This window comes from Hyperolius riggenbachi, chromosome 2, assembly GCF_040937935.1.
Source record: "Hyperolius riggenbachi isolate aHypRig1 chromosome 2, aHypRig1.pri, whole genome shotgun sequence".
Taxonomy (NCBI): Eukaryota; Metazoa; Chordata; class Amphibia; order Anura; family Hyperoliidae; genus Hyperolius; species Hyperolius riggenbachi.
The window spans coordinates 146,907,755-146,927,656 of record NC_090647.1 but is presented as its reverse complement, the minus strand read 5'-3'; the positions used below and the strand labels follow the sequence as shown (position 1 = coordinate 146,927,656).

Sequence of the window (19,902 nt, the reverse complement as noted above, 5' to 3'; positions counted from 1 at the left end):
ACCCAAAAAAACGCCTGCAGCACCTGGGGTTCACAGCCGGTCTCCCATGCAGCTACTAACCAGGCCTGAAGCCGCTTAGCTTCCGCGATCTGACGAGAGCGGGCACTTTCGGCTTAGTGTGGCCGCAGGTAACCTCCAAGGCGCCGTTCCGGCGCCTTGAAGGTGAGGCTTCCGACGCGTGCTCATAGCCATTGGGCCTCAAACCCAAAAAAACGCCTGCAGCACCTAGGGTTCACAGCCAGTCTCCCATGCAGCTACTAACCAGGCCTGAAGCCGCTTAGCTTCCGCGATCTGACGAGAGCGGGCGCTTTCGGCTTAGTGTGGCCACAGGCAACCTCCAACGCGCCGTTCCGGCGCCTTGAAGGTGAGGCTTCCCACGCGTGCTCATAGCCATTGAGCCTAAAACCCAAAAAAACGCCTGCAGCACCTGGGGTTCACAGCCGGTCTCCCATGCAGCTACTAACCAGGCCTGAAGCCGCTTAGCTTCCGCGATCTGACGAGAGCGGGCGCTTTCGGCTTAGTGTGGCCGCAGGCAACCTCAAAGGTGCAGTTCCGGCGCCTTGAAGGTGAGGCTTCCCACGCGTGCTCATAGCCATTGGGCCTCAAACCCAAAAAAACACCTGCAGCACCTGGGGTTCCCAGCCGGTCTCCCATGCAGCTACTAACCAGGCCTGAAGCCGCTTTGCTTCCACGATCTGACGAGAGCGAGCGCTTTCGGCTTAGTGTGGCCGCATGCAACCTTCAAGGAGCCGTTCCGGCTCCTTGAAGGTGAGGCTTCCCACGCGTGGTCATAGCCATTGGGCCTCAAACCCAAAAAAACGCCTGCAGCACCTGGGGTTCACAGCCGGTCTCCCATGCAGCTACTAACCAGGCCTGAAGCCGCTTAGCTTCCGCGATCTGACAAGAGCGGGCGCTTTCGGCTTAGTGTGGCCGCAGGCAACCTCCAAGGCGCCGTTCCGGCGCCTTGAAGGTGAGGCTTCCGACGCGTACTCATAGCCATTGGGCCTCAAACCCAAAAAAAACGCCTGCAGCACCTGGGGTTCACAGCCGGTCTCCCATGCAGCTACTAACCAGGCCTGAAACCGCTTAGCTTCCGCGATCTGACGAGAGCGGGCGCTTTCGGCTTAGTGTGGCCACAGGCAACCTCCAACGCGCCGTTCCGGTGCCTTGAAGGTGAGGCTTCCCACGCGTGCTCATAGCCATTGAGCCTCAAACCCAAAAAAACGCCTGCAGCACCTGGGGTTCACAGCCGGTCTCCCATGCAGCTACTAACCAGGCCTGAAGCCGCTTAGCTTCCGCAATCTGACGAGAGCGGGCGCTTTCGGCTTAGTGTGGCCGCAGGCAACCTCCAAGGTGCCGTTCCGGCGCCTTGAAGGTGAGGCTTCCCACGCGTGCTCATAGCCATTGGGCCTCAAACCCAAAAAAACACCTGCAGCACCTGGGGTTCCCAGCCGGTCTCCCATGCAGCTACTAACCAGGCCTGAAGCCGCTTAGCTTCCGCGATCTGACGAGAGCGGGCGCTTTCGGCTTAGTGTGGCCGCAGGCAACCTCCATGGCGCCGTTCCGGCGCCTTGAAGGTGAGGCTTCCCACGCGTGCTCATAGCCATTGGGCCTCAAACCCAAAAAAAAGCCTGCAGCACCTGGGGTTCACAGCCGGTCTCCCATGCAGCTACTAACCAGGCCTGAAGCCGCTTAGCTTCCGCGATCTGTCGAGAGCGGACGCTTTCGGCTTAGTGTGGCCGCAGGCAACCTCCAAGGCGCCGTTCCGGCGCCTTGAAGGTGAGGCTTCCCACGCGTGCTCATAGCCATTGAGCCTCAAACCCAAAAAAACGCCTGCAGCACCTGGGGTTCACAGCCGGTCTCCCATGCAGCTACTAACCAGGCCTGAAGCCGCTTAGCTTCCGCGATTTGACGAGAGCGGGCGCTTTCGGCTTAGTGTGGCCGCAGGGAACCTCCAAGACGCCGTTCCGGCGCCTTGAAGGTGAGGCTTCCCACGCGTGCTCATAGCCATTGGGCCTCAAACCCAAAAAAACGCCTGCAGCACCTGGGGTTCACAGCCGGTCTCCCATGCAGCTACTAACCAGGCCTGAAGCCGCTTAGCTTCCGCGATCTGACGAGAGCGGGCACTTTCGGCTTAGTGTGGCCGCAGGTAACCTCCAAGGCGCCGTTCCGGCGCCTTGAAGGTGAGGCTTCCGACGCGTGCTCATAGCCATTGGGCCTCAAACCCAAAAAAACGCCTGCAGCACCTGGGGTTCACAGCCGGTCTCCCATGCAGCTACTAACCAGGCCTGAAGCCGCTTAGCTTCCGCGATCTGACGAGAGCGGGCGCTTTCGGCTTAGTGTGGCCACAGGCAACCTCCAACGCGCCGTTCCGGCGCCTTGAAGGTGAGGCTTCCCACGCGTGCTCATAGCCATTGAGCCTCAAACCCAAAAAAACGCCTGCAGCACCTGGGGTTCACAGCCGGTCTCCCATGCAGCTACTAACCAGGCCTGAAGCAGCTTAGCTTCCGCGATCTGACGAGAGCGGGCGCTTTCGGCTTAGTGTGGCCGCAGGCAACCTCCAAGGTGCCGTTCCGGCGCCTTGAAGGTGAGGCTTCCCACGCGTGCTCATAGCCATTGGGCCTCAAACCCAAAAAAACACCTGCAGCACCTGGGGTTCCCAGCCAGTCTACCATGCAGCTACTAACCAGGCCTGAAGCCGCTTAGCTTCCGCGATCTGACGAGAGCGAGCGCTTTCGGCTTAGTGTGGCCGCAGGCAACCTTCAAGGAGCCGTTCCGGCGCCTTGAAGGTGAGGCTTCCCACGCGTGCTCATAGCCATTGGGCCTCAAACCCAAAAAAACGCCTGCAGCACCTGGGGTTCACAGCCGGTCTCCCATGCAGCTACTAACCATGCCTGAAGCCGCTTAGCTTCCACGATCTGATGAGAGCGGGCACTTTCGGCTTAGTGCGCCCGCAGGCAACCTCCAAGGCGCCGTTCCGGCGCCTTGAAGGTGAGGCTTCCCACGCGTGCTCATAGCCATTGGGCCTCAAACCCAAAAAAACACCTGCAGCACCTGGGGTTCACAGCCAGTCTCCCATGCAGCTACTAACCAGGCCTGAAGCTGCTTAGCTTCCACGATCTGACAAGAGCGGGCTCTTTCAGCTTAGTGTGGCCGCAGGCAACCTCCAAAGCGCCGTTCCGGCGCCTTGAAGGTGAGGCTTCCCACGCGTGCTCATAGCCATTGGGCCTCAAACCCAAAAAAAGCCTGCAGCACCTGGGGTTTACAGCCGGTCTCCCATGCAGCTACTAACCAGGCCTGAAGCCGCTTAGCTTCCGCGATCTGACGAGAGCGGGCGCTTTCGGCTTAGTGTGGCCGCAGGGAACCTCCAAGGCGCCGTTCCGGCGCCTTGAAGGTGAGGCTTCCCATGCGTGCTCATAGCCATTGGACCTCAAACCCAAAAAAACACCAGCAGCACCTGGGGTTCACAGCCGGTCTCCCATGCAGCTACTAACCAGGCCTGAAGCCGCTTAGCTTCCACGATCTGACGAGAGCGGGCGGTTTCGGCTTAGTGTGGCCGCAGGCAACCTCCAAAGCGCCGTTCCGGCGCCTTGAAGGTGAGGCTTCCCACGCGTACTCATAGCCATTGTGCCTCAAACCCAAAAAAACGCCTGCAGCACCTGGGGTTCACAGCCGGTCTCCCATGCAGCTACTAACCAGGCCTGAAGCCGCTTAGCTTCCGCGATCTGACGAGAGCGGGCACTTTCGGCTTAGTGTGGCCGCAGGTAACCTCCAAGGCGCCGTTCCGGCTCCTTGAAGGTGAAGCTTCCCACGCGTGGTCATAGCCATTGGGCCTCAAACCCAAAAAAACGCCTGCAGCACCTGGGGTTCACAGCCGGTCTCCCATGCAGCTACTAGCCGAAAGTGCCCGCTCTCATCAGATCGTGGAAGCTAAGCGGCTTCAGGCATTGAAGCCGCTTAGCTTCCACGATCTGATGAGAGCGGGCACTTTCGGCTTAGTGTGGCCGCAGGCAACCTCCAAGGCGCCGTTCCGGAGCCTTGAAGGTGAGGCTTCCCACGCGTGCTCATAGCCATTGGGCCTCAAACCCAAAAAAACACCTGCAGCACCTGGGGTTCACAGCCAGTCTCCCATGCAGCTACTAACCAGGCCTGAAGCCGCTTAGCTTCCACGATCTGACAAGAGCGGGCTCTTTCAGCTTAGTGTGGCCACAGGCAACCTCCAAAGCGCCGTTCCGGCGCCTTGAAGGTGAGGCTTCCCACGCGTGCTCATAGCCATTGGGCCTCAAACCCAAAAAAAGCCTGCAGCACCTGGGGTTCACAGCCGGTCTCCCATGCAGCTACTAACCAGGCCTGAAGCCGCTTAGCTTCCGCGATCTGACGAGAGCGGGCGCTTTCGGCTTAGTGTGGCCGCAGGGAACCTCCAAGGCGCCGTTCCGGCGCCTTGAAGGTGAGGCTTCCCATGCGTGCTCATAGCCATTGGACCTCAAACCCAAAAAAACACCAGCAGCACCTGGGGTTCACAGCCGGTCTCCCATGCAGCTACTAACCAGGCCTGAAGCCGCTTAGCTTCCACGATCTGACGAGAGCGGGCACTTTCGGCTTAGTGTGGCCGCAGGAAACCTCCAAAGCGCCGTTCCGGCGCCTTGAAGGTGAGGCTTCCCACGCGTACTCATAGCCATTGTGCCTCAAACCCAAAAAAACGCCTGCAGCACCTGGGGTTCACAGCCGGTCTCCCATGCAGCTACTAACCAGGCCTGAAGCCGCTTAGCTTCCGCGATCTGACGAGAGCGGACGCTTTCGGCTTAGTGTATCCGCAGGCAACCTCCAAGGCGCCGTTCCGGCGCCTTGAAGGTGAGGCTTCCCACGCGTGCTCATAGCCATTGGGCCTGAAACCCAAAAAAATGCCTGCAGCACCTGGGGTTCACAGCCAGTCTCCCATGCAGCTACTAACCAGGCCTGAAGCCGCTTAGCTTCTGCGATCTGACGAGAGCGGGCGCTTTCGGCTTAGTGTGGCCGCAGGCAACCTCCAAGGCGTCGTTCCGGCGCCTTGAAGGTGAGGCTTCCCACGCGTGCTCATAGCCATTGGGCCTCAAACCCAAAAAAACACCTGCAGCACCTGGGGTTCACAGCCAGTCTCCCATGCAGCTACTAACCAGGCCTGAAGCCGCTTAGCTTCTGCGATCTGACGAGAGCGGGCACTTTCGGCTTAGTGTGGCCGCGGGCAACCTCCAAGGCGCCGTTCCGGCGCCTTGAAGGTGAGGCTTCCCACGCGTGCTCATAGCCATTGGGCCTCAAACCCAAAAAAACGCCTGCAGCACCTGGGGTTCACAGCCGGTCTCCCATGCAGCTACTAACCAGGCCTGAAGCCGCTTAGCTTCCGCGATCTGACGAGAGCGGGCGCTTTCGGCTTAGTGTGGCCACAGGCAACCTCCAAGGCGCCGTTCCGGCGCCTTGAAGGTGAGGCTTCCCACGCGTGCTCATAGCCATTGGGCCTCAAACCCAAAAAAACGCCTGCAGCACCTGGGGTTCACAGCCGGTCTCCCATGCAGCTACTAACCAGGCCTGAAGCCGCTTAGCTTCTGCAATCTGACGAGAGCGGGCGCTTTCGGCTTAGTGTGGCCGCAGGCAACCTCCAAGGCGCCGTTCCGGCGCCTTGAAGGTGAGGCTTCCCACGCGCGCTCATAGCCATTGGGCCTCAAACCCAAAAATACGCCTGCAGCACCTGGGGTTCATAGCCGGTCTCCCATGCAGCTACTAACCAGGCCTGAACCCGCTTAGCTTCCGCAATCTGACGAGAGCGGGCGCTTTCGGCTTAGTGTGGCCGCAGGCAACCTCCAATGCGCCGTTCCGGCGCCTTGAAGGTGAGGCTTCCCACGCGTGCTCATAGCCATTGGGCCTCAAACCCAAAAAAATGCCTGCAGCACCTGGGGTTCACAGCCGGTCTCCCATGCAGCTACTAACCAGGCCTGAAGCCGCTTAGCTTCCGCAATCTGACAAGAGCGGGCGCTTTCAGCTTAGTGTGGCCGCAGGCAACTTCCAAGGCGCCGTTCCGGCGCCTTGAAGGTGAGGCTTCACACGCGTGCTCATAGTCATTGGGCCTCAAACCCAAAAAAACGCCTGCAGCACCTGGGGTTCACAGCCGGTCTCGCATGCAGCTACTAACCAGGCCTGAAGCCGCTTAGCTTCCGCGATCTGACGAGAGCGGGCGCTTTCGGCTTAGTGTGGCCGCAGGAAACCTCCAGGGCGCCGTTCCGGCGCCTTGAAGGTGAGGCTTCCCACGCGTGCTCATAGCCATTGGGCCTCAAACCCAAAAAAACGCCTGCAGCACCTGGGGTTCACAGCCGGTCTCCCATGCAGCTACTAATCAGGCCTGAAGCCACTTAGCTTCCGCGATCTGACGAGAGCGGGCGCTTTCGGCTTAGTGTGGCTGCAGGCAACCTCCAAGGCGCCGTTCCGGCGCCTTGAAGGTGAGGCTTCCGACGCGTGCTCATAGCCATTGGGCCTCAAATCCAAAAAAACGCCTGCAGCACCTGGGGTTCACAGCCGGTCTCCCATGCAGCTACTAACCAGGCCTGAAGCCACTTAGCTTCCGCGATCTGACGAGAGCGGGCGCTTTCGGCTTAGTGTGGCCGCAGGCAACCTCCAAGGCGCCGTTCCGGCGCCTTGAAGGTGAGGCTTCCCACGCGTGCTCATAGCCATTGGGCCTCAAACCCAAAAAAACGCCTGCAGCACCTGGGGTTCACAGCCGATCTGCCATGCAGCTACTAACCAGGCCTGAAGCCGCTTAGCTTCCGCAATCTGACGAGAGCGGGCACTTTCGGCTTAGTGTGGCCGCAGGCAACCTCCAAGGCGCCGTTCCGGCGCCTTGAAGGTGAGGCTTCCCACGCGTGCTCATAGCCATTGGGCCTCAAACCCAAAAAAACGCCTGCAGCACCTGGGGTTCACAACCGGTCTCCCATGCAGCTACTAACCAGGCCTGAAGCCACTTAGCTTCCGCGATCTGACGAGAGCGGGCGCTTTCGGCTTAGTGTGGCCGCAGGAAACCTCCAAGGCGCCGTTCCGGCGCCTTGAAGGTGAGGCTTCCCACGCGTGCTCATAGCCATTGGGCCTCAAACCCAAAAAAAACGCCTGCAGCACCTGGGGTTCACAGCCGGTCTCCCATGCAGCTACTAACCAGGCCTGAAGCCGCTTAGCTTCCACGATCTGACGAGAGCGGGCGCTTTCGGCTTAGTGTGGCCGCAGGCAACCTCCATGGCGCCGTTCCGGCGCCTTGAAGGTGAGGCTTCCCACGCGTGCTCAAAGCCATTGGGCCTCAAACCCAAAAAAACACCTGCAGCACCTGGGGTTCACAGCCAGTCTCCCATGCAGCTACTAACCAGGCCTGAAGCCGCTTAGCTTCCGCGATCTGACGAGAGCGGGCGCTTTTAGCTTAGTGTGGCCGCAGGCAACCTCCAAGGCGCCGTTCCGGCGCCTTGAAGGTGAGGCTTCCCACGCGTGCTCATAGCCATTGGGCCTCAAACCCAAAAAAACACCTGCAGCACCTGGGGTTCGCAGCCGGTCTCCCATGCAGCTACTAACCAGGCCTGAAGCCGCTTAGCTTCCGCGATTTGACAAGAGCGGGCGCTTTCGGCTTAGTGTGGCCGCAGGCAACCTCCAAGGCGCCGTTTCGGCGCCTTGAAGGTGAGGCTTCCCACGCGTGCTCATAGCCATTGGGCCTCAAACCCAAAAAAACGCCTGCAGCACCTGGGGTTCACAACCGGTCTCCCATGCAGCTACTAACCAGGCCTGAAGCCACTTAGCTTCCGCGATCTGACGAGAGCGGGCGCTTTCGGCTTAGTGTGGCCGCAGGAAGCCTCCAAGGCGCCGTTCCGGCGCCTTGAAGGTGAGGCTTCCCACGCGTGCTCATAGCCATTGGGCCTCAAACCCAAAAAAACACCTGCAGCACCTGGGGTTCACAGCCGGTCTCCCATGCAGCTACTAACCAGGCCTGAAGCCGCTTAGCTTCCACGATCTGACGAGAGCGGGCGCTTTCGGCTTAGTGTGGCCGCAGGCAACCTCCAGGGCGCCGTTCCGGCGCCTTGAAGGTGAGGCTTCCCACGCGTGCTCAAAGCCATTGGGCCTCAAACCCAAAAAAACACCTGCAGCACCTGGGGTTCACAGCCAGTCTCCCATGCAGCTACTAACCAGGCCTGAAGCCGCTTAGCTTCCGCGATCTGACGAGAGCGGGCGCTTTTAGCTTAGTGTGGCCGCAGGCAACTTCCAAGGCGCCGTTCCGGCGCCTTGAAGGTGAGGCTTCCCACGCGTGCTCATAGCCATTGGGCCTCAAACCCAAAAAAACACCTGCAGCACCTGGGGTTCACAGCCGGTCTCCCATGCAGCTACTAACCAGGCCTGAAGCCGCTTAGCTTCCGCGATCTGACGAGAGCGGGCGCTTTCGGCTTAGTGTGGCCGCAGGCAACCTCCAAGGCGCCGTTCCGGCGCCTTGAAGGTGAGGCTTCCCACGCGTGCTCATAGCCATTGGGCCTCAAACCCAAAAAAACGCCTGCATCACCTGGGGTTCACAGCCGGTCTCCCATGCAGCTACTAACCAGGCCTGAAGCCGCTTAGCTTCCACTATCTGACGAGAGCGGGCGCTTTCGGCTTAGTGTGGCCGCAGGCAACCTCCAAGGCGCCGTTCCGGCGCCTTGAAGGTGAGGCTTCTCACGCGTGCTCATAGCCATTGGGTCTCAAACCCAAAAAAACGCCTGCAGCACCTGGGGTTCACAGCCGGTCTCCCATGCAGCTACTAACCAGGCCTGAAGCCGCTTAGCTTCCGCGATCTGACGAGAGCGGGCGCCTTCAGCTTAGTGTGGCCGCAGGAAACCTCCAAGGCGCCGTTCCGGCGCCTTGAAGGTGAGGCTTCCCACGCGTGCTCATAGCCATTGGGCCTCAAACCCAAAAAAACGCCTGCAGCACCTGGGGTTCAGAGCCGGTCTCCCATGCAGCTACTAACCAGGCCTGAAGCCGCTTAGCTTCCGCGATCTAATGAGAGCGGGCGCTTTCGGCTTAGTGTGGCCGCAGGCAACCTCCAAGGCGCCGTTCCGGCGCCTTGAAGGTGAGGTTTCCCACACGTGCTCATAGCCATTGGGCCTCAAACCCAAAAAACGCCTGCAGCACCTGGGGTTCACAGCCGGTCTCCCATGCAGCTATTAACCAGGCCTGAAGCCGCTTAGCTTCCGCGATCTGACGAGAGCAGGCGCTTTCGGCTTAGTGTGGCCGCAGGCAACCTCCAAGGCGCTGTTCCGGCGCCTTGAAGGTGAGGCTTCCCACGCGTGCTCATAGCCATTGGGCCTCAAACCCAAAAAAACGCCTGCAGCACCTGGGGTTCACAGCCGGTCTCCCATGCAGCTACTAACCAGGCCTGAAGCCGCTTACAACAACAACAACAACAAATAACATTTGTAAAGCGCTTTTCTCCCGTGGGACTCAAAGCGCATAAGCATGGCTCCGACCATCGTGGTACAGAGGAAGAATTTTATAAATCTGGAAATGCCAGGCTAAACAGGTGGCTTTTCAGTCTGGATTTGAATAGCTCCAGGGATGGTGCTGTCTTTACTGGGTGTGGTAGGGAGTTCCAAAGAGTAGGGGCAGCATGACAGAAGGCTCTGTCTCCAGATTTTTTGAGGTGCACTCTGGGAGTGACCAAGTTTATAGAACTAGCTGATCTGAGGTTGTGAGAGGTGTGGTGCAGCTTCAGCAGGTCCTTCATGTATCCAGGGCCCAGATTGTGCAGGGATTTGAATGTCAGCAGTCCAATCTTGAAGAGTATTCTCCATTCTACTGGTAGCCAGTGCAGTGAGCGAAGGATCGGTGTAATGTGACAGTGGCGAGGCTGGTTTGTTAGCAATCTGGCAGCAGCATTCTGCACTAATTGCAGGCGACGCAGGTCTTTTTTGGGGAGGCCAGCATAAAGGGCATTGCAGTAGTCCAGCCGTGATGTGATGAAGGCGTGGACTAGGGTTTGAAGATCCTCTGGGGGAATCAGATGTTTAATCTTTGCAATGTTCTTCAGATGAAAGAAGGAAGATTTAACTACAGATGAAATTTGGTTTCTGAAACTCAATTCCCCATCGATTAGTACGCCAAGGCTGCGCACAAGGTTGGAGCTGTTTATGTCTGAATTCCCAATCCTGATTGGTGTTGCTTTAGGATAGAGCTGTTTTGATGGCGAGCACTGGCTTTGGACAAACAGGACCTCAGTTTTGTCAGCATTCAGTTTCAACCAGTTATCATTCATCCATGCCTGAAGCTCAGCTAAGCAAGAGTTTATTTTTGGGGTAGGGTCTGTTCCACCAGGTTTGAAGGACAGGTATAGCTGTGTGTCATCGGCGTAGCAGTGGTACGTCAGGCCATGTCGTTGGATAAGTGTACCGAGTGGCAACATGTAGATTGCAAACAGCAGAGGGGATAGGATTGATCCTTGTGGCACTCCGAATTGTAGAGGTGCAGGTTTGGACATTATAGGTCCTAGGGATACTCTCTGTGTTCTGTCAGTCAGGAATGATCTGAACCACTGGAGGACTGATCCACTGATGCCACAGTACTCCTGCAGTCTGTTAAGCAGGATTTCATGGTCAACTGTATCAAAAGCAGCTGAGAGATCCAATGCAGCTACTAACCAGGCCTGAAGCCGCTTAGCTTCCGCGATCTGACGAGAGCAGGCGCTTTCGGCTTAGTGTGGCCGCAGGCAACCTCCAAGGCGCCGTTCCGGCGCCTTGAATGTGAGGCTTCCCACGCGTGCTCATAGCCATTGGGCCTCAAACCCAAAAAAACGCCTGCAGCACCTGGGGTTCACAGCCGGTCTCCCATGCAGCTACTAACCAGGCCTGAAGCCGCTTAGCTTCCGCGATCTTACGAGAGCGGGCGCTTTCGGCTTAGTGTGGCCGCAGGCAACCTCCAAGGCGCCGTTCCGGCGCCTTGAAGGTGAGGCTTCCCACGCGTGCTCATAGCCATTGGGCCTCAAACCCAAAAAAACACCTGCAGCACCTGGGGTTCACAGCCGGTCTCCCATGCAGCTACTAACCAGGCCTGAAGCCACTTAGCTTCCGCAATCTGACGAGAGCGGGCGCTTTCGGCTTAGTGTGGCCGCAGGCAACCTCCAAGCCGCCGTTCCGGCGCCTTGAAGGTGAGGCTTCCCACGCGTGATCATAGCCATTGGGCCTCAAACCCAAAAAAACGCCTGCAGCACCTGGGGTCCACAGCCGGTCTCCCATGCAGCTACTAACCAGGCCTGAAGCCGCTTAGCTTCCGCGATCTGACGAGAGCAGGCGCTTTCGGCTTAGTGTGGCCGCAGGCTACCTCCAAGGCGCCGTTCCGGCGCCTTGAAGGTGAGGCTTCCCACGCGTGCTCATAGCCATTGGGCCTCAAACCCAAAAAAACGCCTGCAGCACCTGGGGTCCACAGCCGGTCTCCCATGCAGCTACTAACCAGGCCTGAAGCCGCTTAGCTTCCGCGATCTGACGAGAGCAGGCGCTTTCGGCTTAGTGTGGCCGCAGGCTACCTCCAAGGCGCCGTTCCGGCGCCTTGAAGGTGAGGCTTCCCACGCGTGCTCATAGCCATTGGGCCTCAAACCCAAAAAAATGCCTGCAGCACCTGGGGTTCACAGCCAGTCTCCCATGCAGCTACTAACCAGGCCTGAAGCCGCTTAGCTTCTGCGATCTGACGAGAGCGGGCGCTTTCGGCTTAGTGTGGCCGCAGGCAACCTCCAAGGCGCCGTTCCGGCGCCTTGAAGGTGAGGCTTCCCACGCGTGCTCATAGCCATTGGGCCTCAAACCCAAAAAAACACCTGCAGCACCTGGGGTTCACAGCCGGTCTCCCATGCAGCTACTAACCAGGCCTGAAGCCGCTTAGCTTCCGTGATCTGACGAGAGCGGGCGCTTTCGGCTTAGTGTGGCCACAGGCAACATCCAGGGCGCCGTTCCGGCGCCTTGAAGGTGAGGCTTCCCACGCGTGCTCATAGCCATTGGGCCTCAAACCCAAAAAAACGCCTGCAGCACCTGGGGTTCACAGCCGGTCTCCCATGCAGCTACTATCCAGGCCTGAAGCCGCTTAGCTTCCGCGATCTGACGAGAGCGGGCGCTTTCGGCTTAGTGTGGCCGCAGGCAACCTCCACTGCGCCGTTTCGGCGCCTTGAAGGTGAGGCTTCCCACGCGTGCTCATAGCCATTGGGCCTCAAACCCAAAAAAACACCTGCAGCACCTGGGGTTCACAGCCGGTCTCCCATGCAGCTACTAACCAGGCCTGAAGCCGCTTAGCTTCCGCGATCTGACGAGAGCGGGCGCTTTCGGCTTAGTGTGGCCGCAGGAAACCTCCAAGGCGCCGTTCCGGCGCCTTGAAGGTGAGGCTTCCCACGCGTGCTCATAGCCATTGGGCCTCAAACCCAAAAAAGCACCTGCAGCACCTGGGGTTCACAGCCGGTCTCCCATGCAGCTACTAACCAAGCCTGAAGCCGCTTAGCTTCCGCGATCTGACAAGAGCGGGCGCTTTCGGCTTAGTGTGGTCGCAGGCATCCTCCAAGGCGCCGTTCCGGCGCCTTGAAGGTGAGGCTTCCCACGCGTGCTCATAGCCATTGGGCCTCAAACCCAAAAAAAACGCCTGCAGCACCTGGGGTTCACAGCCGGTCTCCCATGCAGCTACTAACCAGGCCTGAAGCCGCTTAGCTTTCGCGATCTGACGAGAGCGGGCGCTTTCGGCTTAGTGTGGCCGCAGGCAACCTCCATGGCGCCGTTCCAGCGCCTTGAAGGTGAGGCTTCCCACGCGTGCTCATAGCCATTGGGCCTCAAACCCAAAAAAACGCCTGCAGCACCTGGTGTTCACAGCCGGTCTCCCATGCAGCTACTAACCAGGCCTGAAGCCGCTTAGCTTCTGCGATCTGACGAGAGCGGGCGCTTTCGGCTTAGTGTGGCCGCAGGCAACCTCCAAGGCGCCGTTCCGGCGCCTTGAAGGTGAGGCTTCCCACGCGTGCTCATAGCCATTGGGCCTCAAACCCAAAAAAACACCTACAGCACCTGGGGTTCACAGCCGGTCTTCCATGCAGCTACTAACCAGGCCTGAAGCCGCTTAGCTTCCGTGATCTGACGAGAGCGGGCTCTTTCGGCTTAGTGTGGCCGCAGGCAACCTCCAAAGCGCCGTTCCGGCGCCTTTAAGGTGAGGCTTCCCACGCGTGCTCATAGCCATTGGGCCTCAAACCCAAAAAAACGCCTGCAGCACCTGGGGTTCACAGCCAGTCTCCCATGCAGCTACTAACCAGGCCTGAAGCCGCTTAGCTTCCGCGATCTGATGAGAGCGGGTGCTTTCGGCTTAGTGTGGCCGCAGGCAACCTCCAAGGCGCCGTTACGGCGCCTTGAAGGTGAGGCTTCCCACGCGTGCTCATAGCCATTGGGCCTCAAACCCAAAAAAACGCCTGCAGCACCTGGGGTTCACAGCCGGTCTCCCATGCAGCTACTAACCAGGCCTGAAGCCACTTAGCTTCCGAGATCTGACGAGAGCAGGCGCTTTCGGCTTAGTGTGGCCGCAGGCAACCTCCAAGGCGCCGTTCCGGCGCCTTGAAGGTGAGGCTTCCCACGCGTGCTCATAGCCATTGGGCCTCAAACCCAAAAAAACGCCTGCAGCACCTGGGGTTCACAGCCGGTCTCCCATGCAGCTACTAACCAGGCCTGAAGCCGCTTAGCTTCCGCGATCTGAAGAGAGGAGGCGCTTTTGGCTTAGTGTGGCCGCAGGCAACCTCCAAGGCGCCGTTCCGGCGCCTTGAAGGTGAGGCTTCCCACGCGTGCTCATAGCCATTGGGCCTCAAACCCAAAAAAACGCCTGCAGCACCTGGGGTTCACAGCCAGTCTCCCATGCAGCTACTAACCAGGCCTAAAGCCGCTTAGCTTCCGCGATCTGACGAGAGCGGGCGCTTTCGGCTTAGTGTGGCCGCAGGCAACCTCCAAGGCGCCGTTCCGGCGCCTTGAAGGTGAGGCTTCCCACGCGTGCTCATAGCCATTGGGCCTCAAACCCAAAAAAACGCCTGCAGCACCTGGGGTTCACAGCCGGTCTCCCATGCAGCTACTAACCAGGCCTGAAGCCGCTTAGCTTCCACGATCTGACGAGAGCGGGCGCTTTCGGCTTAGTGTGGCCGCAGGCAACCTCCAAGGCGCCGTTCCGGCGCCTTGAAGGTGAGGCTTCCCACGCGTGCTCATAGCCATTGGGCCTCAAACCCAAAAAAACACCTGCAGCACCTGGGGTTCACAGCCGGTCTCCCATGCAGCTACTAACCAGGCCTGAAGCCGCTTAGCTTCCGCAATCTGACGAGAGCGGGCGCTTTCGGCTTAGTGTGGCCGCAGGCAACCTCCAAGGCGCCGTTCCGGCGCCTTGAAGGTGAGGCTTCCCACGCGTGCTCATAGCCATTGGGCCTCAAACCCAAAAAACCGCCTGCAGCACCTGGGGTTCACAGCCGGTCTCCCATGCAGCTACTAACCAGGCCTGAAGCCGCTTAGCTTCCGCGATCTGACAAGAGCGGGCGCTTTCGGCTTAGTGTGGCCGCAGGCAACCTCCAAGGCGCCGTTCCGGCGCCTTGAAGGTGAGGCTTCCCACGCGTGCTCATAGCCATTGGGCCTCAAACCCAAAAAAACGCCTGCAGCACCTGGGGTTCACAGCCGGTCTCCCCTGCAGCTACTAACCAGGCCTGAAGCCGCTTAGCTTCCGCGATCTGACGAGAGCGGGCGCTTTCGGCTAAGTGTGGCCGCAGGCAACCTCCAAGGCGCCGTTCCGGCGCCTTGAAGGTGAGGCTTCCCACGCGTGCTCATAGCCATTGGGCCTCAAACCCAAAAAAACGCCTGCAGCACCTGGGGTTCACAGCCGGTCTCCCATTCAGCTACTAACCAGGCCTGAAGCCGCTTAGCTTCCGCGATCTGATGAGAGCAGGCGCTTTCAGCTTAGTGTGGCCGCAGGAAACCTCCAAGGCACCGTTCCGGCGCCTTGAAGGTGAGGCTTTCCACGCGTGCTCATAGCCATTGGGCCTCAAACCCAAAAAAACACCTGCAGCACCTGGGGATCACAGCCGGTCTCCCATGCAGCTACTAACCAGGCCTGAAGCCACTTAGCTTCCACGATCTGACGAGCGCGGGCGCTTTCGGCTTAGTGTGGCCGCAGGCAACCTCCAAGGCGCCGTTCCGGCGCCTTGAAGGTGAGGCTTTCCACGCGTGCTCATAGCCATTGGGCCTCAAACCCAAAAAAACACCTGCAGCACCTGGGGATCACAGCCGGTCTCCCATGCAGCTACTAACCAGGCCTGAAGCCACTCAGCTTCCGCGATCTGACGAGAGCGGGCGCTTTCGGCTTAGTGTGGCCGCAGCCAAACTCCAAGGCGCCGTTCCGGCGCCTTGAAGGTGAGGCTTCCCACGCATGCTCATAGCCATTGGGCCTCAAACCCAAACAAACACCTGCAGCACCTGGGGTTCACAGCCGGTCTCCCATGCAGCTACTAACCAGGCCTGAAGCCACTTAGCTTCCACGATCTGACAAGAGCTGGCACTTTCGGCTTAGTGTGGCCGCAGGTAACCTCCAAGGCGCCGTTCCGGCGCCTTGAAGGTGAGGCTTCCCACGCGTGCTCATAGCCATTGGGCCTCAAACCCAAAAAAACGCCTGCAGCACCTGGGGTTCACAGCCGGTCTCCCATGCAGCTACTAACCAGGCCTGAAGCCGCTTAGCTTCCGCGATCTGATGAGAGCGGGCGCTTTCGGCTTTGTGTGGCCGCAGGCACCCTCCAAGGCGCCGTTCCGGCGCCTTGAGGGTGAGGCTTCTCACGCGTGCTCATAGCCATTGGGCCTCAAACCCAAAAAACCGCCTGCAGCACATGGGGTCCACAGCCGGTCTCCCATGAAGCTACTAACCAGGCCTGAAGCCGCTTAGCTTCCGCGATCTGACGAGAGCGGGCGCTTTCGGCTTAGTGTGGCCGCAGGCAACCTCCAAGGCGCCGTTCCGGCGCCTTGAAGGTGAGGCTTCCCACGCGTGCTCATAGCCATTGGGCCTCAAACCCAAAAAAACGCCTGCAGCACCTGGGGTTCACAGCCGGTCTCCCATGCAGCTACTAACCAGGCCTGAAGCCGCTTAGCTTCCGCGATCTGACGAGAGCGGGCGCTTTCGGCTTAGTGTGGCCGCAGGCAACCTCCAAGGCGCCGTTCCGGCGCCTTGAAGGTGAGGCTTCCCACGCGTGCTCATAGCCATTGGGCCTCAAACCCAAAAAAACGCCTGCAGCACCTGGGGTTCACAGCCGGTCTCCCATGCAGCTACTAACCAGGCCTGAAGCCGCTTAGCTTCCGCGATCTGACGAGAGCGGGCGCTTTCGGCTTAGTGTGGCCGCAGGCAACCTACAAGGCGACGTTCCGGCGCCTTGAAGGTGAGGCTTTCCACGCGTGCTCATAGCCATTGGGCCTCAAACCCAAAAAAACGCCTGCAGCACCTGGGGTTCACAGCCGGTCTCCCATGCAGCTACTAACCAGGCCTGAAGCCGCTTAGCTTCCGCGATCTGACGAGAGCGGGCGCTTTCGGCTTAGTGTGGCCGCAGGAAACCTCCAAGGCGCCGTTCCGGCGCCTTGAAGGTGAGGCTTCCCACGCGTGCTCATAGCCATTGGGCCTCAAACCCAAAAAAACGCCTGCAGCACCTGGGGTTCACAGCCGGTCTACCATGCAGCTACTAACCAGGCCTGAAGCCGCTTAGCTTCCGCGATCTGACGAGAGCGGGCGCTTTCGGCTTAGTGTGGACGCAGAAAACTTCCAAGGCGCCGTTCCGGCGCCTTGAAGGTGAGGCTTCCCACGCGTGCTCATAGCCATTGGGCCTCAAACCCAAAAAAACGCCTGCAGCGCCTGGGGTTCACAGCCGGTCTCCCATGCAGCTACTAACCAGGCCTGAAGCCACTTAGCTTCCGCGATCTGACGAGAGCGGGCGCTTTCCGCTTAGTGTGGCCGCAGGAAACCTCCAAGGCTCCGTTCCGGCGCCTTGAAGGTGAGGCTTCTCACGCGTGCTCATAGCCATTGGGCCTCAAACCCAAAAAAACGCCTGCAGCACCTGGGGTTCACAGCCGGTCTCCCATGCAGCTACTAACCATGCCTGAAGCCGCTTAGCTTCCGCGATCTGACAAGAGCGGGCGCTTTCGGCTTAGTGTGGCCGCAGGCAACCTCTAAGGCGCCGTTCCGGCGCCTTGAAGGTGAGGCTTTCCACGCGTGCTCATAGCCATTGGGCCTCAAACCCAAAAAAACACCTGCAGCACCTGGGGATCACAGCCGGTCTCCCATGCAGCTACTAACCAGGCCTGAAGCCACTTAGCTTCCACGATCTGACGAGCGCGGGCGCTTTCGGCTTAGTGTGGCCGCAGGCAACCTCCAAGGCGCCGTTCCGGCGCCTTGAAGGTGAGGCTTTCCACGCGTGCTCATAGCCATTGGGCCTCAAACCCAAAAAAACACCTGCAGCACCTGGGGATCACAGCCGGTCTCCCATGCAGCTACTAACCAGGCCTGAAGCCACTCAGCTTCCGCGATCTGACGAGAGCGGGCGCTTTCGGCTTAGTGTGGCCGCAGCCAAACTCCAAGGCGCCGTTCCGGCGCCTTGAAGGTGAGGCTTCCCACGCATGCTCATAGCCATTGGGCCTCAAACCCAAACAAACACCTGCAGCACCTGGGGTTCACAGCCGGTCTCCCATGCAGCTACTAACCAGGCCTGAAGCCACTTAGCTTCCACGATCTGACAAGAGCGGGCACTTTCGGCTTAGTGTGGCCGCAGGTAACCTCCAAGGCGCCGTTCCGGCGCCTTGAAGGTGAGGCTTCCCACGCGTGCTCATAGCCATTGGGCCTCAAACCCAAAAAAACGCCTGCAGCACCTGGGGTTCACAGCCGGTCTCCCATGCAGCTACTAACCAGGCCTGAAGCCGCTTAGCTTCCGCGATCTGATGAGAGCGGGCGCTTTCGGCTTTGTGTGGCCGCAGGCACCCTCCAAGGCGCCGTTCCGGCGCCTTGAGGGTGAGGCTTCTCACGCGTGCTCATAGCCATTGGGCCTCAAACCCAAAAAACCGCCTGCAGCACATGGGGTCCACAGCCGGTCTCCCATGAAGCTACTAACCAGGCCTGAAGCCGCTTAGCTTCCGCGATCTGACGAGAGCGGGCGCTTTCGGCTTAGTGTGGCCGCAGGCAAACTCCAAGGTGCCGTTGCGGCCGTTCCGGCGCCTTGAAGGTGAGGCTTCCCACGCGTGCTCATAGCCATTGGGCCTCAAACCCAAAAAAACGCCTGCAGCACCTGGGGTTCACAGCCAGTCTCCCATGCAGCTACTAACCAGGCCTGAAGCCGCTTAGCTTCCGCGATCTGACGAGAGCGGGCGCTTTCGGCTTAGTGTGGCCGCAGGCAACCTCCAAGGCGCCGCTCCGGCGCCTTGAAGGTGAGGCTTCCCACGCGTGCTCATAGCCATTGGGCCTCAAACCCAAAAAAACACGTGCAGCACCTGGGGATCACAGCCGGTCTCCCATGCAGCTACTAACCAGGCCTGAAGCCACTCAGCTTCCGCGATCTGACGAGAGCGGGCGCTTTCGGCTTAGTGTGGCCGCAGCCAAACTCCAAGGCGCCGTTCCGGCGCCTTGAAGGTGAGGCTTCCCACGCATGCTCATAGCCATTGGGCCTCAAACCCAAACAAACACCTGCAGCACCTGGGGTTCACAGCCGGTCTCCCATGCAGCTACTAACCAGGCCTGAAGCCGCTTAGCTTCCACGATCTGACGAGAGCGGGCGCTTTCGGCTTAGTGTGGCCGCAGGCACCCTCCAAGGCGCCGTTCCGGCACCTTGAAGGTGAGGCTTCCCACGCGTGCTCATAGCCATTGGGCCTCAAACCCAAAAAACCACCTGCAGCACCTGGGGTCCACAGCCGGTCTCCCATGAAGCTACTAACCAGGCCTGAAGCCGCTTAGCTTCCGCGATCTGACGAGAGCGGGCGCTTTCGGCTTAGTGTGGCCGCAGGCAAACTCCAAGGTGCCGTTCCGGCGCCTTGAAGGTGAGGCTTCCCACGCGTGCTCATAGCCATTGGGCCTCAAACCCAAAAAAACACCTGCAGCACCTGGAGTTCACAGCCGGTCTCCCATGCAGCTACTAACCAGGCCTGAAGCCGCTTAGCTTCCGCAATCTGACGAGAGCGGGCGCTTTCGGCTTAGTGTGGCCACAGGCAACCTCCAAGGCGCCGTTCAGGCGCCTTGAAGGTGAGGCTTCCCACGCGTGCTCATAGCCATTGGGCCTCAAACCCAAAAAAACGCCTGCAGCACCTGGGGTTCACAGCCGGTATCCCATGCAGCTACTAACCAGGCCCGAAGCCGCTTAGCTTCCGCGATCTGACGAGAGCGGGCGCTTTTCGGCTTAGTGTGGCTGCAGGCAAACTCCATGGCGCCTTTCCGGCGCCTTGAAGGTGAGGCTTCCCACGCGTGCTCATAGCCATTGGGCCTCAAACCCAAAAAAACACCTGAAGCACCTGGGGTTCACAGCCAGTCTCCCATGCAGCTACTAACCAGGCCTGAAGCCACTTAGCTTCTGCGATCTGACGAGAGCGGGCGCCTTCGGCTTAGTGTGTCCGCAGGCAACTTCCAAACTTTTGTATAATACTCGCAGCTTGAGAAGGGCCAAAAACATTATCAAAAACAACACTCACCCTGGAAATGCCTTGTTTGAGCTCCTTCCATCAGGTAAACGTTTTAGATCAACCCGCACACACACAAACAGACTGAAAGACAGCTTTTTCCCAAACTTGATAAACTCTGAATCCTCTCTGAAATAATTAACACTGTGTACAAATTGTTTAAACATCTGTAATACCTGGCATACTTGTATAATTTCTTCTCTTCCTTGTTACTATC

The 19,902-nt window shown here is 59.3% G+C and overlaps 6 non-coding genes and 83 pseudogenes across 6 annotated transcripts; all 89 read right to left on the bottom strand.

Moving 5' to 3' along the window:
• Positions 1-11: 11 nt before the first annotated feature.
• On the bottom strand, positions 12-130 carry LOC137547795 (5S ribosomal RNA; annotated as a pseudogene).
• Positions 131-213: 83 nt separating this feature from the next.
• LOC137549458 (5S ribosomal RNA) lies at positions 214-332 on the bottom strand (annotated as a pseudogene).
• An 83-nt stretch (positions 333-415) lies between these two features.
• Positions 416-534, bottom strand: LOC137552718 (5S ribosomal RNA). Its single transcript, XR_011027165.1, has one exon. It is a non-coding gene; the product is annotated as a 5S ribosomal RNA (ribosomal RNA).
• An 83-nt stretch (positions 535-617) lies between these two features.
• Positions 618-736, bottom strand: LOC137551391 (5S ribosomal RNA; annotated as a pseudogene).
• Positions 737-819: 83 nt separating this feature from the next.
• LOC137559250 (5S ribosomal RNA) lies at positions 820-938 on the bottom strand (annotated as a pseudogene).
• An 84-nt stretch (positions 939-1,022) lies between these two features.
• Positions 1,023-1,141, bottom strand: LOC137558584 (5S ribosomal RNA; annotated as a pseudogene).
• Positions 1,142-1,224: 83 nt separating this feature from the next.
• LOC137558800 (5S ribosomal RNA) lies at positions 1,225-1,343 on the bottom strand (annotated as a pseudogene).
• Positions 1,344-1,426: 83 nt separating this feature from the next.
• LOC137552352 (5S ribosomal RNA) lies at positions 1,427-1,545 on the bottom strand. Its single transcript, XR_011027128.1, has one exon. It is a non-coding gene; the product is annotated as a 5S ribosomal RNA (ribosomal RNA).
• An 83-nt stretch (positions 1,546-1,628) lies between these two features.
• LOC137548288 (5S ribosomal RNA) lies at positions 1,629-1,747 on the bottom strand (annotated as a pseudogene).
• Positions 1,748-1,830: 83 nt separating this feature from the next.
• LOC137550801 (5S ribosomal RNA) lies at positions 1,831-1,949 on the bottom strand (annotated as a pseudogene).
• An 83-nt stretch (positions 1,950-2,032) lies between these two features.
• LOC137547793 (5S ribosomal RNA) lies at positions 2,033-2,151 on the bottom strand (annotated as a pseudogene).
• An 83-nt stretch (positions 2,152-2,234) lies between these two features.
• LOC137556948 (5S ribosomal RNA) lies at positions 2,235-2,353 on the bottom strand (annotated as a pseudogene).
• Positions 2,354-2,436: 83 nt separating this feature from the next.
• On the bottom strand, positions 2,437-2,555 carry LOC137547573 (5S ribosomal RNA; annotated as a pseudogene).
• An 83-nt stretch (positions 2,556-2,638) lies between these two features.
• On the bottom strand, positions 2,639-2,757 carry LOC137549178 (5S ribosomal RNA; annotated as a pseudogene).
• An 83-nt stretch (positions 2,758-2,840) lies between these two features.
• Positions 2,841-2,959, bottom strand: LOC137553706 (5S ribosomal RNA; annotated as a pseudogene).
• Positions 2,960-3,042: 83 nt separating this feature from the next.
• On the bottom strand, positions 3,043-3,161 carry LOC137553935 (5S ribosomal RNA; annotated as a pseudogene).
• An 82-nt stretch (positions 3,162-3,243) lies between these two features.
• On the bottom strand, positions 3,244-3,362 carry LOC137547533 (5S ribosomal RNA; annotated as a pseudogene).
• Positions 3,363-3,445: 83 nt separating this feature from the next.
• LOC137551825 (5S ribosomal RNA) lies at positions 3,446-3,564 on the bottom strand (annotated as a pseudogene).
• Positions 3,565-3,647: 83 nt separating this feature from the next.
• On the bottom strand, positions 3,648-3,766 carry LOC137547792 (5S ribosomal RNA; annotated as a pseudogene).
• A 329-nt stretch (positions 3,767-4,095) lies between these two features.
• Positions 4,096-4,214, bottom strand: LOC137554336 (5S ribosomal RNA; annotated as a pseudogene).
• Positions 4,215-4,296: 82 nt separating this feature from the next.
• Positions 4,297-4,415, bottom strand: LOC137557729 (5S ribosomal RNA; annotated as a pseudogene).
• An 83-nt stretch (positions 4,416-4,498) lies between these two features.
• On the bottom strand, positions 4,499-4,617 carry LOC137551914 (5S ribosomal RNA; annotated as a pseudogene).
• Positions 4,618-4,700: 83 nt separating this feature from the next.
• On the bottom strand, positions 4,701-4,819 carry LOC137551144 (5S ribosomal RNA; annotated as a pseudogene).
• Positions 4,820-4,902: 83 nt separating this feature from the next.
• On the bottom strand, positions 4,903-5,021 carry LOC137549058 (5S ribosomal RNA; annotated as a pseudogene).
• An 83-nt stretch (positions 5,022-5,104) lies between these two features.
• LOC137553441 (5S ribosomal RNA) lies at positions 5,105-5,223 on the bottom strand (annotated as a pseudogene).
• An 83-nt stretch (positions 5,224-5,306) lies between these two features.
• LOC137556947 (5S ribosomal RNA) lies at positions 5,307-5,425 on the bottom strand (annotated as a pseudogene).
• An 83-nt stretch (positions 5,426-5,508) lies between these two features.
• Positions 5,509-5,627, bottom strand: LOC137549784 (5S ribosomal RNA; annotated as a pseudogene).
• Positions 5,628-5,710: 83 nt separating this feature from the next.
• On the bottom strand, positions 5,711-5,829 carry LOC137550757 (5S ribosomal RNA; annotated as a pseudogene).
• Positions 5,830-5,912: 83 nt separating this feature from the next.
• On the bottom strand, positions 5,913-6,031 carry LOC137550556 (5S ribosomal RNA; annotated as a pseudogene).
• An 83-nt stretch (positions 6,032-6,114) lies between these two features.
• Positions 6,115-6,233, bottom strand: LOC137550860 (5S ribosomal RNA; annotated as a pseudogene).
• An 83-nt stretch (positions 6,234-6,316) lies between these two features.
• LOC137559138 (5S ribosomal RNA) lies at positions 6,317-6,435 on the bottom strand (annotated as a pseudogene).
• Positions 6,436-6,518: 83 nt separating this feature from the next.
• LOC137558045 (5S ribosomal RNA) lies at positions 6,519-6,637 on the bottom strand (annotated as a pseudogene).
• An 83-nt stretch (positions 6,638-6,720) lies between these two features.
• Positions 6,721-6,839, bottom strand: LOC137552601 (5S ribosomal RNA; annotated as a pseudogene).
• Positions 6,840-6,922: 83 nt separating this feature from the next.
• Positions 6,923-7,041, bottom strand: LOC137548618 (5S ribosomal RNA; annotated as a pseudogene).
• An 84-nt stretch (positions 7,042-7,125) lies between these two features.
• On the bottom strand, positions 7,126-7,244 carry LOC137558621 (5S ribosomal RNA; annotated as a pseudogene).
• An 83-nt stretch (positions 7,245-7,327) lies between these two features.
• LOC137551597 (5S ribosomal RNA) lies at positions 7,328-7,446 on the bottom strand (annotated as a pseudogene).
• An 83-nt stretch (positions 7,447-7,529) lies between these two features.
• LOC137552137 (5S ribosomal RNA) lies at positions 7,530-7,648 on the bottom strand (annotated as a pseudogene).
• An 83-nt stretch (positions 7,649-7,731) lies between these two features.
• Positions 7,732-7,850, bottom strand: LOC137548617 (5S ribosomal RNA; annotated as a pseudogene).
• An 83-nt stretch (positions 7,851-7,933) lies between these two features.
• On the bottom strand, positions 7,934-8,052 carry LOC137548187 (5S ribosomal RNA; annotated as a pseudogene).
• An 83-nt stretch (positions 8,053-8,135) lies between these two features.
• On the bottom strand, positions 8,136-8,254 carry LOC137551595 (5S ribosomal RNA; annotated as a pseudogene).
• An 83-nt stretch (positions 8,255-8,337) lies between these two features.
• LOC137557290 (5S ribosomal RNA) lies at positions 8,338-8,456 on the bottom strand (annotated as a pseudogene).
• An 83-nt stretch (positions 8,457-8,539) lies between these two features.
• Positions 8,540-8,658, bottom strand: LOC137552449 (5S ribosomal RNA; annotated as a pseudogene).
• Positions 8,659-8,741: 83 nt separating this feature from the next.
• On the bottom strand, positions 8,742-8,860 carry LOC137548981 (5S ribosomal RNA; annotated as a pseudogene).
• An 83-nt stretch (positions 8,861-8,943) lies between these two features.
• LOC137558299 (5S ribosomal RNA) lies at positions 8,944-9,062 on the bottom strand (annotated as a pseudogene).
• Positions 9,063-9,144: 82 nt separating this feature from the next.
• On the bottom strand, positions 9,145-9,263 carry LOC137548899 (5S ribosomal RNA; annotated as a pseudogene).
• A 1,548-nt stretch (positions 9,264-10,811) lies between these two features.
• LOC137557523 (5S ribosomal RNA) lies at positions 10,812-10,930 on the bottom strand (annotated as a pseudogene).
• Positions 10,931-11,013: 83 nt separating this feature from the next.
• On the bottom strand, positions 11,014-11,132 carry LOC137549953 (5S ribosomal RNA; annotated as a pseudogene).
• Positions 11,133-11,215: 83 nt separating this feature from the next.
• Positions 11,216-11,334, bottom strand: LOC137549274 (5S ribosomal RNA; annotated as a pseudogene).
• An 83-nt stretch (positions 11,335-11,417) lies between these two features.
• Positions 11,418-11,536, bottom strand: LOC137549272 (5S ribosomal RNA; annotated as a pseudogene).
• An 83-nt stretch (positions 11,537-11,619) lies between these two features.
• LOC137549057 (5S ribosomal RNA) lies at positions 11,620-11,738 on the bottom strand (annotated as a pseudogene).
• An 83-nt stretch (positions 11,739-11,821) lies between these two features.
• On the bottom strand, positions 11,822-11,940 carry LOC137549462 (5S ribosomal RNA; annotated as a pseudogene).
• Positions 11,941-12,023: 83 nt separating this feature from the next.
• Positions 12,024-12,142, bottom strand: LOC137556597 (5S ribosomal RNA). Its single transcript, XR_011029240.1, has one exon. It is a non-coding gene; the product is annotated as a 5S ribosomal RNA (ribosomal RNA).
• Positions 12,143-12,225: 83 nt separating this feature from the next.
• On the bottom strand, positions 12,226-12,344 carry LOC137558109 (5S ribosomal RNA; annotated as a pseudogene).
• Positions 12,345-12,427: 83 nt separating this feature from the next.
• On the bottom strand, positions 12,428-12,546 carry LOC137552186 (5S ribosomal RNA; annotated as a pseudogene).
• An 84-nt stretch (positions 12,547-12,630) lies between these two features.
• Positions 12,631-12,749, bottom strand: LOC137558349 (5S ribosomal RNA; annotated as a pseudogene).
• An 83-nt stretch (positions 12,750-12,832) lies between these two features.
• Positions 12,833-12,951, bottom strand: LOC137558905 (5S ribosomal RNA; annotated as a pseudogene).
• Positions 12,952-13,034: 83 nt separating this feature from the next.
• Positions 13,035-13,153, bottom strand: LOC137553704 (5S ribosomal RNA; annotated as a pseudogene).
• Positions 13,154-13,236: 83 nt separating this feature from the next.
• On the bottom strand, positions 13,237-13,355 carry LOC137556568 (5S ribosomal RNA). Its single transcript, XR_011029212.1, has one exon. It is a non-coding gene; the product is annotated as a 5S ribosomal RNA (ribosomal RNA).
• An 83-nt stretch (positions 13,356-13,438) lies between these two features.
• On the bottom strand, positions 13,439-13,557 carry LOC137550742 (5S ribosomal RNA; annotated as a pseudogene).
• An 83-nt stretch (positions 13,558-13,640) lies between these two features.
• Positions 13,641-13,759, bottom strand: LOC137553378 (5S ribosomal RNA; annotated as a pseudogene).
• An 83-nt stretch (positions 13,760-13,842) lies between these two features.
• LOC137557513 (5S ribosomal RNA) lies at positions 13,843-13,961 on the bottom strand (annotated as a pseudogene).
• Positions 13,962-14,044: 83 nt separating this feature from the next.
• On the bottom strand, positions 14,045-14,163 carry LOC137558620 (5S ribosomal RNA; annotated as a pseudogene).
• Positions 14,164-14,246: 83 nt separating this feature from the next.
• On the bottom strand, positions 14,247-14,365 carry LOC137548303 (5S ribosomal RNA; annotated as a pseudogene).
• Positions 14,366-14,448: 83 nt separating this feature from the next.
• On the bottom strand, positions 14,449-14,567 carry LOC137559249 (5S ribosomal RNA; annotated as a pseudogene).
• An 83-nt stretch (positions 14,568-14,650) lies between these two features.
• LOC137547754 (5S ribosomal RNA) lies at positions 14,651-14,769 on the bottom strand (annotated as a pseudogene).
• An 83-nt stretch (positions 14,770-14,852) lies between these two features.
• On the bottom strand, positions 14,853-14,971 carry LOC137547560 (5S ribosomal RNA; annotated as a pseudogene).
• An 83-nt stretch (positions 14,972-15,054) lies between these two features.
• On the bottom strand, positions 15,055-15,173 carry LOC137554069 (5S ribosomal RNA; annotated as a pseudogene).
• An 83-nt stretch (positions 15,174-15,256) lies between these two features.
• Positions 15,257-15,375, bottom strand: LOC137554175 (5S ribosomal RNA; annotated as a pseudogene).
• An 83-nt stretch (positions 15,376-15,458) lies between these two features.
• Positions 15,459-15,577, bottom strand: LOC137553888 (5S ribosomal RNA; annotated as a pseudogene).
• Positions 15,578-15,660: 83 nt separating this feature from the next.
• Positions 15,661-15,779, bottom strand: LOC137558256 (5S ribosomal RNA; annotated as a pseudogene).
• An 83-nt stretch (positions 15,780-15,862) lies between these two features.
• Positions 15,863-15,981, bottom strand: LOC137551466 (5S ribosomal RNA; annotated as a pseudogene).
• Positions 15,982-16,064: 83 nt separating this feature from the next.
• LOC137552707 (5S ribosomal RNA) lies at positions 16,065-16,183 on the bottom strand. Its single transcript, XR_011027164.1, has one exon. It is a non-coding gene; the product is annotated as a 5S ribosomal RNA (ribosomal RNA).
• An 83-nt stretch (positions 16,184-16,266) lies between these two features.
• LOC137552693 (5S ribosomal RNA) lies at positions 16,267-16,385 on the bottom strand. The gene has a single exon (XR_011027161.1). It is a non-coding gene; the product is annotated as a 5S ribosomal RNA (ribosomal RNA).
• Positions 16,386-16,468: 83 nt separating this feature from the next.
• Positions 16,469-16,587, bottom strand: LOC137557851 (5S ribosomal RNA; annotated as a pseudogene).
• An 83-nt stretch (positions 16,588-16,670) lies between these two features.
• LOC137552043 (5S ribosomal RNA) lies at positions 16,671-16,789 on the bottom strand (annotated as a pseudogene).
• Positions 16,790-16,872: 83 nt separating this feature from the next.
• On the bottom strand, positions 16,873-16,991 carry LOC137552240 (5S ribosomal RNA; annotated as a pseudogene).
• An 83-nt stretch (positions 16,992-17,074) lies between these two features.
• LOC137550682 (5S ribosomal RNA) lies at positions 17,075-17,193 on the bottom strand (annotated as a pseudogene).
• An 83-nt stretch (positions 17,194-17,276) lies between these two features.
• LOC137554068 (5S ribosomal RNA) lies at positions 17,277-17,395 on the bottom strand (annotated as a pseudogene).
• An 83-nt stretch (positions 17,396-17,478) lies between these two features.
• LOC137554174 (5S ribosomal RNA) lies at positions 17,479-17,597 on the bottom strand (annotated as a pseudogene).
• Positions 17,598-17,680: 83 nt separating this feature from the next.
• On the bottom strand, positions 17,681-17,799 carry LOC137552686 (5S ribosomal RNA; annotated as a pseudogene).
• An 83-nt stretch (positions 17,800-17,882) lies between these two features.
• On the bottom strand, positions 17,883-18,001 carry LOC137558255 (5S ribosomal RNA; annotated as a pseudogene).
• An 83-nt stretch (positions 18,002-18,084) lies between these two features.
• Positions 18,085-18,203, bottom strand: LOC137551465 (5S ribosomal RNA; annotated as a pseudogene).
• Positions 18,204-18,295: 92 nt separating this feature from the next.
• On the bottom strand, positions 18,296-18,414 carry LOC137558369 (5S ribosomal RNA; annotated as a pseudogene).
• Positions 18,415-18,497: 83 nt separating this feature from the next.
• LOC137554566 (5S ribosomal RNA) lies at positions 18,498-18,616 on the bottom strand (annotated as a pseudogene).
• An 83-nt stretch (positions 18,617-18,699) lies between these two features.
• LOC137548186 (5S ribosomal RNA) lies at positions 18,700-18,818 on the bottom strand (annotated as a pseudogene).
• Positions 18,819-18,901: 83 nt separating this feature from the next.
• Positions 18,902-19,020, bottom strand: LOC137549460 (5S ribosomal RNA; annotated as a pseudogene).
• An 83-nt stretch (positions 19,021-19,103) lies between these two features.
• LOC137549004 (5S ribosomal RNA) lies at positions 19,104-19,222 on the bottom strand (annotated as a pseudogene).
• Positions 19,223-19,305: 83 nt separating this feature from the next.
• Positions 19,306-19,425, bottom strand: LOC137550580 (5S ribosomal RNA; annotated as a pseudogene).
• An 83-nt stretch (positions 19,426-19,508) lies between these two features.
• Positions 19,509-19,627, bottom strand: LOC137554617 (5S ribosomal RNA; annotated as a pseudogene).
• Between the last annotated feature and the right edge of the window lie 275 nt (positions 19,628-19,902).